Here is a 14942-nt window from a genome sequence, read left to right as displayed (position 1 = left end):
ATGAATAAATCATTGAATGTGCAGAACTCTATCATTCTATCTCCAGCCTCATTTCTCTCACCAAGCCCGTATTTTCCAGCTGCTGATCCTTCTTTCTGTTTCCAACTTTTGTGTTCCAGTCACCCATTATTATCAATGCATCTTGATTGCATGTTTGATCAACTTCTGACTGCAAAAGTTGGTAGAAATCTTCTATTTCTTCCTCTTTGACTCTAGTTGTTGGTGCATGTATCTGAATGATAGTGATATTCACTGGACTTCTAAGTGTGCTCTATTGCACATAGGGTTTTTGAAGGCATGTAATTTCGGAAGTGGACGGCAACCCTTCCTAGTCTGTCTCAATTTTTAAATATATATAATAGTATCTGACAGACAAGCAAGCACTCCACAGAAAACAGCAGGTGAAAGACATTTGCCCATTTATAAAAATGACCAATAGATCCCATTTTTCTGCCCACCCCTGCTACATGTTGTTTTTTTTTTGTGCTTTTCTTTTTGATCCACCCTTTCCTTACTTCACCACCACCCCTTTCTACTGCATTCAACACCCGTCCCATTGACCAGCCTAAGTCTCAAGCCATAAGGATTTATGTGATTCTGAGCATACAATGCTGCTGTTAGCCTCTAGTGCAGCCAGTACGACTTCAATTTAAATTTGTTAAGCACAACTGTAATGCACAACTTCTTCTGGAGTTCTTGAAATAAAATTTTTCCGGGAGTGCTATATAGTCTTCACCAGGAGGTGGCAGTACGTGATCACAGGAAATGCAGTAACAGGCATCAGTGTACACCACCAAACTACTTTGGCCTTGTAAGTTAGAATCAACACTGTGGCAACTAAAAGCAATGAGTTAGAAAGAATCACTCCAAGTGCCTATTGTCTATCCTGTGTCATTCTGTGCAATTAATTGACTCTGGAAACTCAGTGAATGGGTCAGCTGTGGGTCGATTCAGACTTGATGGCACACACCAACATTAATCTGAAGTCAGCTTTTAAATTGAATATCAAAGGGGTGGGAGCAGAAGGTTGAGGATGGGTAGGGGTGAAGTCACAGGGTTGCACAATTTGGTGGGTGGAGAGAGGGGGTAAAAGAAATGGGAAAGATCTGGTGGGAACCTGAAAGGACGGGATAATGGTGAGCACAGTTCAATGGTGATTAATTTTATAAAACACAATACATGGGAATGAGTGTATGAAACAATGTGAATGATAAATAGTGTGAAACACAATGTATACGAACTTTGTAAGCAGAGAAATCTAAAATAAAAACGAAAAGTTGGGTATCAATTGCAACACTTTATGTAGTGTGTCCAAGCTGGTGAAGTAGATAGTAAGCATAAAACAGACAACACAAGACAGCTATCTTGGTTGAAGAGTACTATGAACATGCAGCCTAAAATCTCAGAGCTGTCATCGGCGCCTACATGCTGTGGCCCTTGAGATTTTGAAGATACTTCTGGGCTTCCAGTTCTAATTGGAACAATGGATATATAATGCTAACTAGTCATCAACCATCTTCTTGTGTGTTGTTGAGTTAACCTGATGCATACTTGATCCTCCAGAGAGGTTTCCAGGCTGTAAATTACTTGGAAGGTTATTATCTTTCTCCCACAGAGCAGCAGGTGGATTTGACTGTTATCAGTTATGTAAAATTCAATGTGTCTAAGTATAACAGTGGCTGGTGTTAGCTCTCTGCATAAAAGTCCAATTTTAAATTGCCAGAGATTTTGGAAGTTGGTTGATTTCACATTGGTGGTTTGAGATTGGCTATGGTGAAAACCAAGGAGCTTTGGTGGCCTAGCGGTAAGGAGCTGCACTGTCAACTCCAAGGCTTGCTGTTTGAATCCATCAGTTGCTCTGTGGAAGAAGGTTGAACAATCTCCTCTCTTTCAATTTACATCCTCTGAAAATCCTGGAGGGTCCACTAATGGTCAGGTCTGACTTGACTGAAACAGAACAACTAAACAACAACATGACGAAACCAGGAAACTCTGGTGCCTTAGTGGTCATACGAAGCTATGCTGACACCTTAAAGGCATGCAGTTTCAAACCATCAGCGACACTTCAGTAAAAGATGGGCAATCTCCTACTCTGGGATTTACCACCTCTGAAAACCCACTAGAGGCACAGTTCTGAACACATAAACGACAATGGCAAAATCACTTACAATGGAAATTATCTAATGCTACAAATTAGGACACTCTTTTCTTCCAGCTACTTGTTAAAGATTTAGCAGCAATACTCAACTACTCAAAATAAAATTGCTCTCACATTTTTCAACATCACTTTTCCTTTATGCCCTGCCACTCCGTAAGCCCTACCTCAGTCTCCAAAACTTAACTCTAATCTACCTCGTCTGCAGGAACACTCATGGTTGGAAAGGTGGAGGCTCAAGCAAAGAGAGGAAAACCCTGAATGAGATGGACTGACTTGGTGACTGCAGCAATGGGCTCTGTGTATCAGAGCTGAGGAGGATGGCCCAGGATAGGGCAAGATTCAAGCCTGTTGTTTACAGGGTTACTAAGAGTTACACTCCACTTGGCAGAACCTAATAACTACAACAAGAAGCAGGGGCACTGAATCTCTTTCTTCTAAAACACACACACACACACACACACACACACACACACACACACACCCCATTAACTACTCCCGTTTCTGGTTTCCCAAAGCACTTTATTTATTTCACAGGCAGTAAAATACCCTGCATTTTATTCTCTGTGTTTTGCAAATGTCTAGTGTCTGAACTCTAGACCGTGAGTTCCTTCAACTTAGAGCCTCTGTCTGAGACATTGTGGTAAATAACTCCAGTGGCTACTGTATGTGGATCCTGGCACATGGTAAATACCAAATGGCTACAGGTTAGGTTACCACCACAGAATAATTTTCTAATTTATGTTTTACTGCCTGACCCCAACTCACTTATTGACATTATTTTTCATTTCTCATTGTCAGGCTTGCTGATCTGTTTGTTACCCGAACTGTAGAGACCCTGGGAGGTGCAAATGTTTAAGCACTAAACTATTAGCTCAAAGGTTGATGCCTAAAACCTACCTAGAGACACTTCAGAAGACACACTCGGTGACTTGCTTCTGAAAGGTCCCAGCCTAGAACACCCTATGGTGCAGTTCTACTCTGTACACATGGATTCACCCTGAGTTGAGAGTGATGGGACAGCAACCCACAGCAGCAACTCACACCATGACCTTTGCTCTTCTCCCTGGAGACCGCATTGCCACAGACACTACCTTTTCCTTCAAGGTCTGGCTCAAATGTCGTTCCCTCCACAGAGAGTGATTTTGTCTTTATCCTTTTGATTCTTCCACACTAAGTCATAATACCTCTCAACAGTGTCAGTTTTTAAATTTGTCCTCCAACTCTGAAACTGCAGTTAAAAGGGGAAACGGAATGAATCTCTGTGGTTGACTAGACCACAAAGAGGAATGCTAGAGTTCATGAAGGCTGTTCGGAAAGCCTTGCCAAAGTCACTCCCCGGCCCAGACCAAGCAGAGGCATGCGGATGATGGATAGAGATTTCGGATGTGGGGTCCGATGAAGGCGAGCCTGAGTTCTGTCTATTTAAAGTGGTTGCCTGTTTGGCCACACTCCCTGGAGGTAAGAGGGCTGTTTGTCCGCTCATACATATCAAAGGTGCCCTTAACTCCCTACAGTCCAGGTCTGTTAGCCTTCCTCATAAAACCGTGTTTGGAGAGATATCTCTGGGGAGGGAATTTTGGTTTCAAACTTGAAGAAAGCCCAAATTGGGAAGTCAAAGATATATCAAGGGAAGGGGCGGTGCAAAGACAACAATTTTGAAGTGGGAAATATCTTGTGAAGCGTAAAAATAGTGACTTTCAGGTGGCACATGAGGTGGTTGTACTGCTCACCCTTTCATTAGGTGACTTCCTGAAGCTCCCCAAGAGACTGTCCTCTGATGACTGTTCTCATGGATGCCTCTGACCAGCTGGTGTCACTGGGCAGTTCGCACATTCTAGAAAGACAGCAAGGTAAAGGGTGAGAAGAGCTTCACTTTGGAGGAAGGTGATTGATCTACTTCTTATGAGGAATTTATTGAGAGTCTGCTCTGAGCCAAGAACATTGCTGGGACTGGGAACAATGTGGTGATCCTACACATTTCAGGGTAGAACAACTCTACAAGATTTTAAATGGTCAGGATCTCGTAGAAGTAAACCTCTAGTTCTTTGTTCCAAGAGCACTCGGAATGGGTTCAAACCACCAGCTGAGTGCATGATCATTTGTGCCATCTTGGATTCTGTCCATAATCCTAGAACCTGTCTATTATTGACAAACTGACTTTCTATAACCAAGCACTGCATTACGGGGTTTAGAGATGGGTTCCTTCATATTTAGACCCACAGTCCAACTTCTTTGGTGTCTGCAGAACAGAAATAGGGGCCAATCTAGGATGGAATATGAAGAAATATGTGATACAAAATTTTGTTTGGGTGCTTTGGTTATAGTATATGGTGTTCAACCAAGAGGAAAACATTAGCAGAATGGGCAATAAAGCATGACTCATATTCTCTACAAGAGTCTCACCTTAGATACAAAGATAAAAATGAACTAAAAATGAAATGGGGGAAAAGAAATCAACAAAATTGCAATAAAAAAGGGCAGGAGAGGTAATATTAATTTTTTAATTAATTTTAATGAAAATTTACAGAAACTCTGGATTTCCATTCATTCATTGTTGCACTTTTCTCCCTGCCCACCCCTCCCCCCCAGAACACTCTTCTCTTTGAGAAGGAAAAGAAAAGTTTCTCCGTTGTTTCACAATCCCTCCCTCCAGGTCCACTCCACTTTGCGGCCTTCGGTCTAGACTCCTGTCATGACAATAATACCTAATTACATATCCCTTTTAAACAGTTTTCTCCCTCATCTGTTTCAATTCAGTATACATTATTCATCCCATCTTTCTCAGTCGTACCCCCAACCCTTATGTCAGTCCTGTTTCACAACAGTGGCACTATGCAGTATTTGTCCCTTTGTGACTGAGATATTTCACTCAGCATAATGCCTTCCAGGGTCACCCATTTTGAATAATATTGCAGGAGTTCCTTGTTTTTCAATGTAGCATAGTATTCCATTGTGTGAATATACCATAGCTTCTCTAGCCATTTGTTTGTTGATGGGCACTTAAGTTGTTTCCAACTCCTTGCTATCATGATCAAAGCCATGGTAAACATGGGTGTGCATGGTAATATTAATTTTTGATAAGTAAAATTTAAGGCAAAACCAGCATATGAGAAAAAGAAGGGCATTATATAATGATCAAAGAATAAACTAGAGTGTTGTTGTTAGGTGCCATTAAGTTGAGTATGACTCATAGTGACCCTATGAACTAAAGATCTGAACCCTGTTCTATCCTATGTCATCCTCACACTTTCCCACACATAACAGCCCATTGCAGTAGTTACCATGTCAATCTACCTGGTGGAGGGCCTTCCTCTCCTTCACTGACTCTCCACCCTCCCCAGCATCATGTCCTTCTGCAAGGAATAGCCTCTCATAGCAACATGCCCAAAGTATATGTGTCTAATCATTTTTGCTTCCAAAGAGTCCTTTGGTTGTACCCTCTCCAAGAGACGTCTGCTTGTTTTTTTGGTCGTCCTTGGGATGTTCAGTGCCACAGCTCAAAGGTGTCAATTATTTGTATGTCATCATTATTCATTGTCCTGCTCTCAGATGCATAGCAAGTGATCAGACACACCTTACTCCTCAATAATTCTAACTGCAAATTTTCCCTGCACAATGTGTCTCCTTATGTTTTTATATTACTCTGATTTATTTACAAAGTTTGAATACATTGTTCTTCACAAAACATCCTTTCCATTTCCTTCAGCCACCCCCATGCAAAAGCAAAAATGCAATCCTATGATTAACACCCTATCACCCCATCCCTCTACAATAATGGTTTTATATAGTATTTGTCCTTTTGGGACTGAGTTAGTTCACTCTGAATGATGCTCTCCAGTCCCTCCCAAGTAAGGTAGCAATTTACAAAATCATTGCTCCAACTTCTCAATCCATTTGTTTGTGATTGGACCTCTGGGCTGTTTCCATGTTCTTGCAATGGTGAATAATGCTGCTATGAATCTTGATGTACAAGTTTCCATTTGAGCCTCAGTTCTCATCTTCTTTGGGTATATTCCAAGTAATGGAATAGCTAGGTCATATGGAATTTATATGTTCAGCATTTTGAGGAAGTACCAAGCTGCCTTCCGAAATGATTGTACCATTGTACAATCCCACCAACAATGTAAGAGTTTCTATCTCATCACATCCTCTCCAACATTTATTACTTGCTGTCCTGTTAAACTTTGCCACTGCTACTGGAGTACCAAGGATGTTAATTGTGCATCCAAGCAAAACGAAGCTGTTGGTAATTTCAGTCACTTCTCCATCTATCATGATATTGCCTATCAGTCCAACGCTAAGAATCTTGTTTTCTTGACCTTGAGATGCAATCCATACTGAAAGCTGAATTCCGTTGTCTTCTGCAACACGTGCTTCAAGCCCTCCTCACTTTCAGCAAGCAAGGTTGTGTCACCTGCGTCAGACAGGTTATTGATGAGTCTCTGTACAATCCTGATGCCACACTCCTCTTTATAGAGTTCAGCTTCTTGGATAATTTGCTCAGCATACAGATTGAATAAGTATGGAGAATAAAACCTTGCCACATTCCCTTCTCAGTTTCAAACCATTCAGTGTTCCCCTGTTCATACAACAGCCTCCGGGCCCAAATATAGGTTTCTCATAGCTATAATTATTGACAACATTCAATGGCAGAACCATAAAAATGTATAAATTAAACTTTAACAGATTTGAAGACAGAAATAGACAACTCCCAATAATATTACTCAAACTCATTGCCATCAAATTTTAAATGACTGGTAGCTGTCTCTCTAGTGTGTTTTTAGAGGCTGTAAATCACATCAGGGTGGGAAGGGAGAAGGAGCTGGGGGAGATTGCTAACCTTTCTCCCCTAGAGCAGCTGATGGATTTGAATAGCCTGCTTTTTTATTGGCAAAGAGACTCTCTACCCACTATTAAAACATTGTTTCTAATGAAAGACAGAACAAAAACAAACAACTTTAACAAAGATGTAAAAGAATAAACAATGTAATTTACTAATTGGATCCCATAGATACACAAAAAACACTCCACTTAACAAGAACACAGTATATGTTCTTCTTCAGAGTACATATTTTCCAGAATAGACTATGTACTGGTAAGTCACAAAGCAAGTGTAAGTGAATAAAAAACATTTAATGACAACAAAACAACTTCTATGATCACAAGATAATAAAATTAGAAATTCACAGAGAAACAAAGGGGGAAATCAAATACATGGAAACAAAAATAACACATTTCTTGAACACTCTAGGTAATAGAAGAAATTGAAAAAGAAATTGAATTTCTTGAAGCTAATGAAAATGAAAACACAGCACACTAAAATATTTAGGACACAGCAAAAGCAGTGCTTGGCACTTAATTGATAGCAATAAATGCATACATTAAAAAAGAAGAGATCAAAATAAAAATCTTAACCTAACAACTCTGACAATTAGAAAAAAAAAGAGGCAAACAAAGACTACTTCTCCAGCTGAGAGGAAACATTAAAGAAACAAACTGAAAAACAATAGGAAAAAATAAACAAGATGTGAAGTTGATTCCTTGAAAAAATTAATAAAATTAACAAGCCCTGGGCAAATCTAATAACAAAGAAGAAGATGCAAATAACATGATTAAGAAATTAAATGGGTGATGTAAAAAAAAAAAACCAAACAAACAAAAAACAAAACACAAAAACCCAATTGAAATACAAAGGTTAACAACAGGATACAAAATACTATGAAGAACTTTATTCTAACAAATCTGCAAACTTACAGAAAACGAACGTTTCAAAGATTCACTGTCTACCTAAAAAGAATACAGAAAGATGTAGAAAACATGAACAATTCACTTTTTCTTTCTTTTTTTCCCTTTAGTTTCTGTCTTTTTTTGAAATATTATCCCTTTTTTTTAAAAAATTATACTGATTTACTTACCAATTTCATATATACTCTTTTCACACCGTATCTTTCCCCTTTCCTTTACCTACTCCTCTTAAGCATAAGAAAGCTGTGGCCCCAGATGGCTTCACCAATGAATTCTACCAAACATTCAGAAAAGAACCGACATCAACTTTCCTCAAACTATTTCAGAATAAAGCAAAAGATTAAATACTCTCAAACTCATTACATTCAACAAGTACTATAACCAGACAAAGACACCTCTAAAAAAGTAAATTGTAAACCAATATCCATCACACAGGTTGCATTGTTGTTAAGGACTACTTTAAAGCGCTAAACAACAAGGAATTCAGTTCAAAGACTAATTTGTACTTGATCCAAGCCATGGTATTTTCAATTGCTTTCTAAGCATTTGAAACTTTGACAATGAATAAGAAAGACTGGAGGATTTTTGCCTTTAAATTGTGGTGTTCGACAAGAGTATTGAATATGCCATAGACTGCCAACAAAACAAACAAATCTGTCTTAGAGGAAGTGCAACCAGAGTTAGAGGCAAGATGGTGAAACAGCATGTCTTATACGTTGAGCGTGTTGTCAGAAGTGGCCATTTCTTGTGAAAAGAAATCACCTAAATCACTCCAACCTCCATTTTAGTCTGAATGAAGCAAGGTATTTTGTTTTTCTTAGTATGTGATGAATTGCGGTGGGGGAGTGTAATTCTTTCTTGAAGGACATTAGAGATGACTCCATTTTGCTGCTATTACTTTTTCTTTTTGCCATATACTTTTTTGGGTCACTAAATATTTAAAAGGTCTTCACATTCCCTATCTAAAGAGATAAAACAAAAACTTATCTTTTCAATAGGAAAAGAACACTGTTAACATGACAATTACTCTTCCAAGTGCCTGGGTATAATCTCAGAAACCTCTGGACCTGGAGCTCAGGAAGTCCTGTCATTCATTATTTGACTAGAGAGCAACAAAAACTCATTGCATCAAGTCAGAACTGACTCATAACTGACCTTTCCACTGGTTTTTGCACAGGAGGAGATTGCTTATCTTTCTCCCGAGAAGCAGCTGATGAGAGAGTTTGAACTGTCCGGGTTTGGGATGGTGGTGCAACTCTATTCCCACTCGTTCAGAGATCCCATTTATTACCTCCAGCCTTCTCCCAAACTCACATTCTGTCTTCCCATTCTGTTAATTCTTGGGAATCTCAAATTCAAAACCTCAAACTCATTGCCAGCAAGTAGGAACCAATTCATCTCTGACCATACAGTGGGTTTTCAGAGGCCACCAGAGTTCCTCTATTTTCTCCTTATATTATTTCACATAACATTTTCATGTTTGTATTTACAATTCATAATTGTGAACTCAATTTAGCTTTTTTAACTAGTGGAAATCTTCTTCTACCTGACTTGGGAACATACTTTTTCTGAGAGATTTTTTTTTTAAATTCTTTTAGTCAAGCATACTGGATGTATTAGGACCTTGGACTTGTATTTATTTATCTCCTGGATTGGCAACGCCTAGCTTCAAATGTGACAAGTAGACCCATGTTATAAATAACAGAAGAGATTTTTTGTCTATTCAGGCAAACCAAATAATCTGTTTCCTCTGAGTAAGGGGCTAAATTTGCTCCAACCTATTCTTTTCCTGAGAGTATAAGTCAGTTCTGATTTTGTTTGGGGTGGAGCTGGAGCATGGAACAGATGACAGCATTTTCATCTCCAACTTCTGGATTCAAGGCTTCTTTTCTCCTGTTTATGTGGGTTTTAAAACACCAGCCCATTGGTTACTAGAACTGGAAACCACCTTTCTTCTCAAAGATATTTTTTCTATTCATTTTATAATCATAGCTGTAATTTAAAATTTCTTATTTTTTGATAGCCTTGTAGAATTCTTATTGTGCTTTTGTTTTGGTTTTCTTAAAAAATTATTATTAGTTTTCATATAATAATTCCTTTACATTGTCACTTTTATGTGCCGTCAAGTCTCTTGTGACTTCATAGTGACCTTATATACAACAGCCCTAAATTCTACTCTGCTCCTTACCAATCTTATTGTCTCTGACACACCAATCCCCATTACACCAGTCACTGAATCAATCCACCTTATCAAGAATCTTCCTCTCCTGTGCTGTCTGTCCCTCCACCCTCCCAAGCATGACATCCCTCTCCAAGGACTGATTGCCCTGCAACATGTCCAAAGTATGTTAGATGAAGCCTCAGAATCCTTGCCTCCAAGGAGCAGCCTGGTTTAACCCTTTCCAGGATGAATCTGTTTGTTTTCCCAGCAGTCCAAGGTACCCTCAATACTCTTCTCCAGCACCACAGCTCAAAAGCATCAACTCTTCTTCTTATCATCCCTAGTTATTGTCCAGCTCTCTGATGCATAGCAACTAATGGCAAAGACCATGGCCTGTATCAGGCGCACCTTAGTCTCCAGACTGACATCATTGCTCTTCAGTACTTTGTTTTTCAATACAGGGAGAGTAGTTGTCTACCACAGAGACAAATACATACGTATATCCTACAGCACAGCTGTGTCAATCATGGCCACATGGTGTTACTGTTGAACACAGATCCTGCTGATTCCTGGAGCCTGTGACTTCTGCCTTTTTTTGTCCTTGCTGGTTGTTGTTATGTGCTGTTGAATCACCTGCGACTCATAACAATTCTATGTACAACAGCTCTGAACTCTACCCTATCCTGCCCTATCGCTGTCTCTGACACATCACCCAGTAACTGAGTTAACCAATTCGTCTCATCCAGGGTCTTCTCTTCTTGCACATTCCTCCACCTTTGCAAGCATGATGTTTTTTCCCAAGGACTAGTCCCTACTGGCAACATGACAAAAGTATATCAGACGGAGCTTCAAAACCCTTGCCTCCAAGGAGCAGCTTGGTTTCACCCTCTCCAGGACAGAACTATTTGTTGTCTTGGCGGTCCATAGTATGTTCAGTCCTCTTCTCCAGCACCACAACTCAAAGGCATCAATTCTTCTTTTATCATTTTTAATCATTATCAAACTTTTTGATGCATAACGTGTAATTGCAAAGACCATGGCTTGGATCAGGCTCACCTCAGTCTCTAGATTGACATCATTGTTCTACTTTAGTACATTGGAAAGGTCCCTGACAGCAGACTTTCCCAATGCAATTTATCTTTTGATTTCCTGACTGCTGGTGTCAAGAGTGTTGATCATGGAACTGAGCAAACTAAAATTGTTGACATTCTCAATCTCTTCTCCATTCATCATGATGCTGCCAATTGTCCCAGTGGTCATGCAGATTTATCAGTTGTTTATCAAGGTGGCTGATCCTGAAGCCCTTTTAGTATTATTCTTGTTTGGGTCTCTCCAGTTAAGTGTGACTCTTAGCTCTTTTTTGTGAAAGAGCTGCCCTGAACCTTGTCCTATCCTGTGCCATCTTCACCATCTCTGACACACTAGAGCCCATTGCTGAAGTCACTGTGTCAATGCATCTCTCCTTGGGGTCTTCCTCTCCTTTGATGATTCTCTGTTGCCAGTTGTTTAGCCCAAGTGGCCCCTTTCGCACCCAAGTGCCCCTGCCCTTCTACATTTCCTACAGTGTTTGACGTTGTCTTCCACTACATTTAGACTCATCCTGAGCTTCTGAGGGAGCTCTGGCAGCTTGTTGTTGTTGTTATGTGCTGTCAAGTTGCTTGCAACTCATAGTGACCCTATGTACAACAGCCCTAAACTCTGCACTGTTCTGTGCCAAAAACACTGCCTCCAACACACCTATCCCAATTACCACAGCCACTGAATCAATCCACCTCATGGAGGGTCTTCCCCCACTGTGCCATCCCTCCACCCTCCCAAGCATGATGTCCTTCTCCAAGGACCGGTCCCTCCTTACACCATGTCCAAAGTATGTCAAATGAAGTTTCAGAATCCTTGCCTCCAAGGAGCAGCCTAGTTTAACCCTCTCCAAGATGAATCTATGTTTTCTTGGCAGTCCATGGTATATTCAATACTCTTCTCCAACACCACAGCTCAAAGGCATCAATTCTCCTTCTATCCTCCCTAGTCATTGCCCAACTCTCTGATGCATAACAAGTGATTGCAAAGACCATGGCCTATATCAGGCACACCTTAGTCTCCAGAGAGACACCATTGTCCCTCAGTACCCTAGAGAGGTCCCCAACAGCAGACTTTCCCATCGCAATACGTTTTTTTTTATTTCCTGGCTGCTGGTGCTGAGATTGTTGACTGTGGAACCAAGCAAATTAAAGCTGTAAACAATCTCAATCTCTTCACCATCCATCCTGATGCTGCCAATCGGTCCAGTGGTGAGCATCATTGTCATCTTGATATTGAGCCTCAATCCATACTGAAAGCTGCAGTCCTTGACTGCATTTCAGGTCCTCCTCAGTTTCAGCAAGCAGGGTTGTGTCATCTTCATAACGCAGATTGTTGATAGATCTTCCACCAATCTTCACCTCACATTTCTCCTCATAGAGCCCAGACTCCCGGATAATCTGCTCTGCATACAGGTTGAAAAGGTATGGAGATAGGACACATCCCTGGTCTACACCCTTCCCAGTTTTGAACCATGCAGTGCTTCCCTGCTCTGTTCTGATGACTGCCTCTTGGTCCAAGTATAGGTTTCACATTAGTGGTAAGGAATTGTGCTGCCAACCCAAGAGTACATGGTTCAATTTCACCAGCTACTCTTTGGGAGAAAATGGACCATCTTCTCCTAAGCGATTCGCTGCCTCTGAAAAACCACTGGAGGGTCAGCTTCAGGTTAGTTCTGACTTGATGGTGCACAAGGAAGACAACAACTACATTCTGACCTGTGGTGGCCGCACACAAAGCAGGAATGTTCCATAAGAGTTTCAAGGCTGGGACTTTTTGGAAGCAGATCACTAATCTCGACTTCTGAGATGCCTCTAGGTAGGCAGGTGGGCACTGCCAAGCTTTTGACTAGTGGTCAAGATTCAGCCATTTGTGCCATACAGGGACTTCTGAAAGAGTGCTTGTTGATTTCTTAGTTATAGTCTACACAACTGAGCAAAACACTGTCTGGTCATGCACTATTCTCACCACAGCGACAGGGCTTGAGCCCGTTGTTGGGGCTACGTTGTCAGTCCATCTTGCTGAGGGTCTTCCTCTTTTGTTCTGACCTTCTGTTTTACTGACCATGATGTCTTTCCCCAGAGTCTAGTCCCTACTGATAACATTCCCAAAGTCTGTGAAGTGAAGTCTCACTACCCTTGCTTCTAAACATTGCTCTGGGTGCATTTCTTCCAAGACAGATTTGCTGGGTCTTTTGACATCCCCCACACCATAACACAAATGTATCAAGATTTATTCTTTTGGGGGAAGACATTTACCAAGTGCTTAAGACACAAATCAGCCACTATGTGTCTAGTAAAGGCTCCTGTCTGTAATGTAAGTGGTTATGTCCGTGACTACCAGCTAAAAGGTCAGTAGTTAAACTCTATCCAAAGATGCTTCAGAAGACAGGTCAGGTTATCTATTTCCAAAGGAGCATAGTTTTGAAAATCCTGTATAGTTCTTCTCTGTTACGAATGGGATCTATGTGAGTTGAAATAGATTGTATGGCAACTAAAAATATGTGGGTTTTGTCTGCAATAGAGACAATGTTGATTGTTAGTGACACTTGAGAACAGAAAAGTATTGCCCAGTGGAGTTTCCTAGTCTGTAATCTTTCAGGGAGTGAATCATTAGGTCTTTTATCATCTAGGTTTATTGGTTTTTAAACATTGACATTAAGGTCAGCAGCTGAACACTTAACCATTGCACTACCATCAGGGTTCCTTAACACGTGCCCGAAACTCAAACTCATTGCAGTCAAGTCAAAACTGACCCATAGCTGACCCTGCAGTGGACTTTCCAAGGCTCTAAATTGCACAGGAAAAGACTGTCCAACTTTCTCCCTTGGACCAGCAGGGGACTCAAACTCTCAGAGAAGTTCCCCCTTTGGGTTAGTCGGACAACTTAGGACAAATTACACCACCACAGTTAATACTTAGAAGAGCCCATTGAGTTAAACAATGGATTTGATCTTCACATTGATTTATAAAGCATTTAGTGTGGCATTCTTTTTGCAGATGGAGAAACGGAGTTTTAGGAAATTTAATTACAGTCTGAGCTCACATAACTCGTAAATGTGGATCTAAGATTAAACGTAGGTCTTTGAGGCACTAAAACAAATTACAGTTCTTTAATATTATACTACTTCTCTGAGAAATAGCATTAGCAGGGAAACATTTTTTCTGGACCCTTTTTATTTGATGAGTATATTGGTGCTATTAACTATCCCTTTGACATATGGAAATTTGTGATGTGATTTAGCCTTTCCATGCCAGCGTGTGTAGGCATATATTCAACATAGTGATTACCCTTCCCTCTCTTATGTATGAGAAGTCCAGATCGCCTACGTTTTACTTGAACTTCAAAAGTTGACCTTTAAGGAGAAAAGTCCCATACAAGAAAAATCTAATTTGAGATTTAATTATTCCCTTTTCTCTTGGAAGACTTTAAATGCAGCACGTCTCATCGATCTGTTTGTATTGGCTGCTTAGAGTCAACTGTAAAATTTGTACTAGTTGGTTGGAGGCTACTGTAAAATTTATCAACTATGTAGTCATCTCCTAAAAAGCATATTTATGGCTACATTATAAGTTTGTAAGGGAAAATAAGCCAGAGATACTATTAACATGTACTTACCTATTTGTGTTATTATATCTAGGATAAATGTAATATGAAAACTTTAGTTTGTAAACATTCCTTTTATCCAAAGTTTCACTCACATACATGAAAATACATCCAATTTAACAGACTAGTTTCTTTTTTTTTTTTTTTTACAAGATCAAACCCCACATTTATTGTTCTGCGAGCTCCCCACCACAC

Source organism: Elephantulus edwardii, unplaced genomic scaffold (genome assembly GCF_000299155.1).
Source record: "Elephantulus edwardii isolate Elephantulus edwardi_28Jun2011 unplaced genomic scaffold, EleEdw1.0 scaffold00039, whole genome shotgun sequence".
NCBI classification, from domain to species: domain Eukaryota; kingdom Metazoa; phylum Chordata; class Mammalia; order Macroscelidea; family Macroscelididae; genus Elephantulus; species Elephantulus edwardii.
This window is presented reverse-complemented; position numbering follows the sequence as displayed.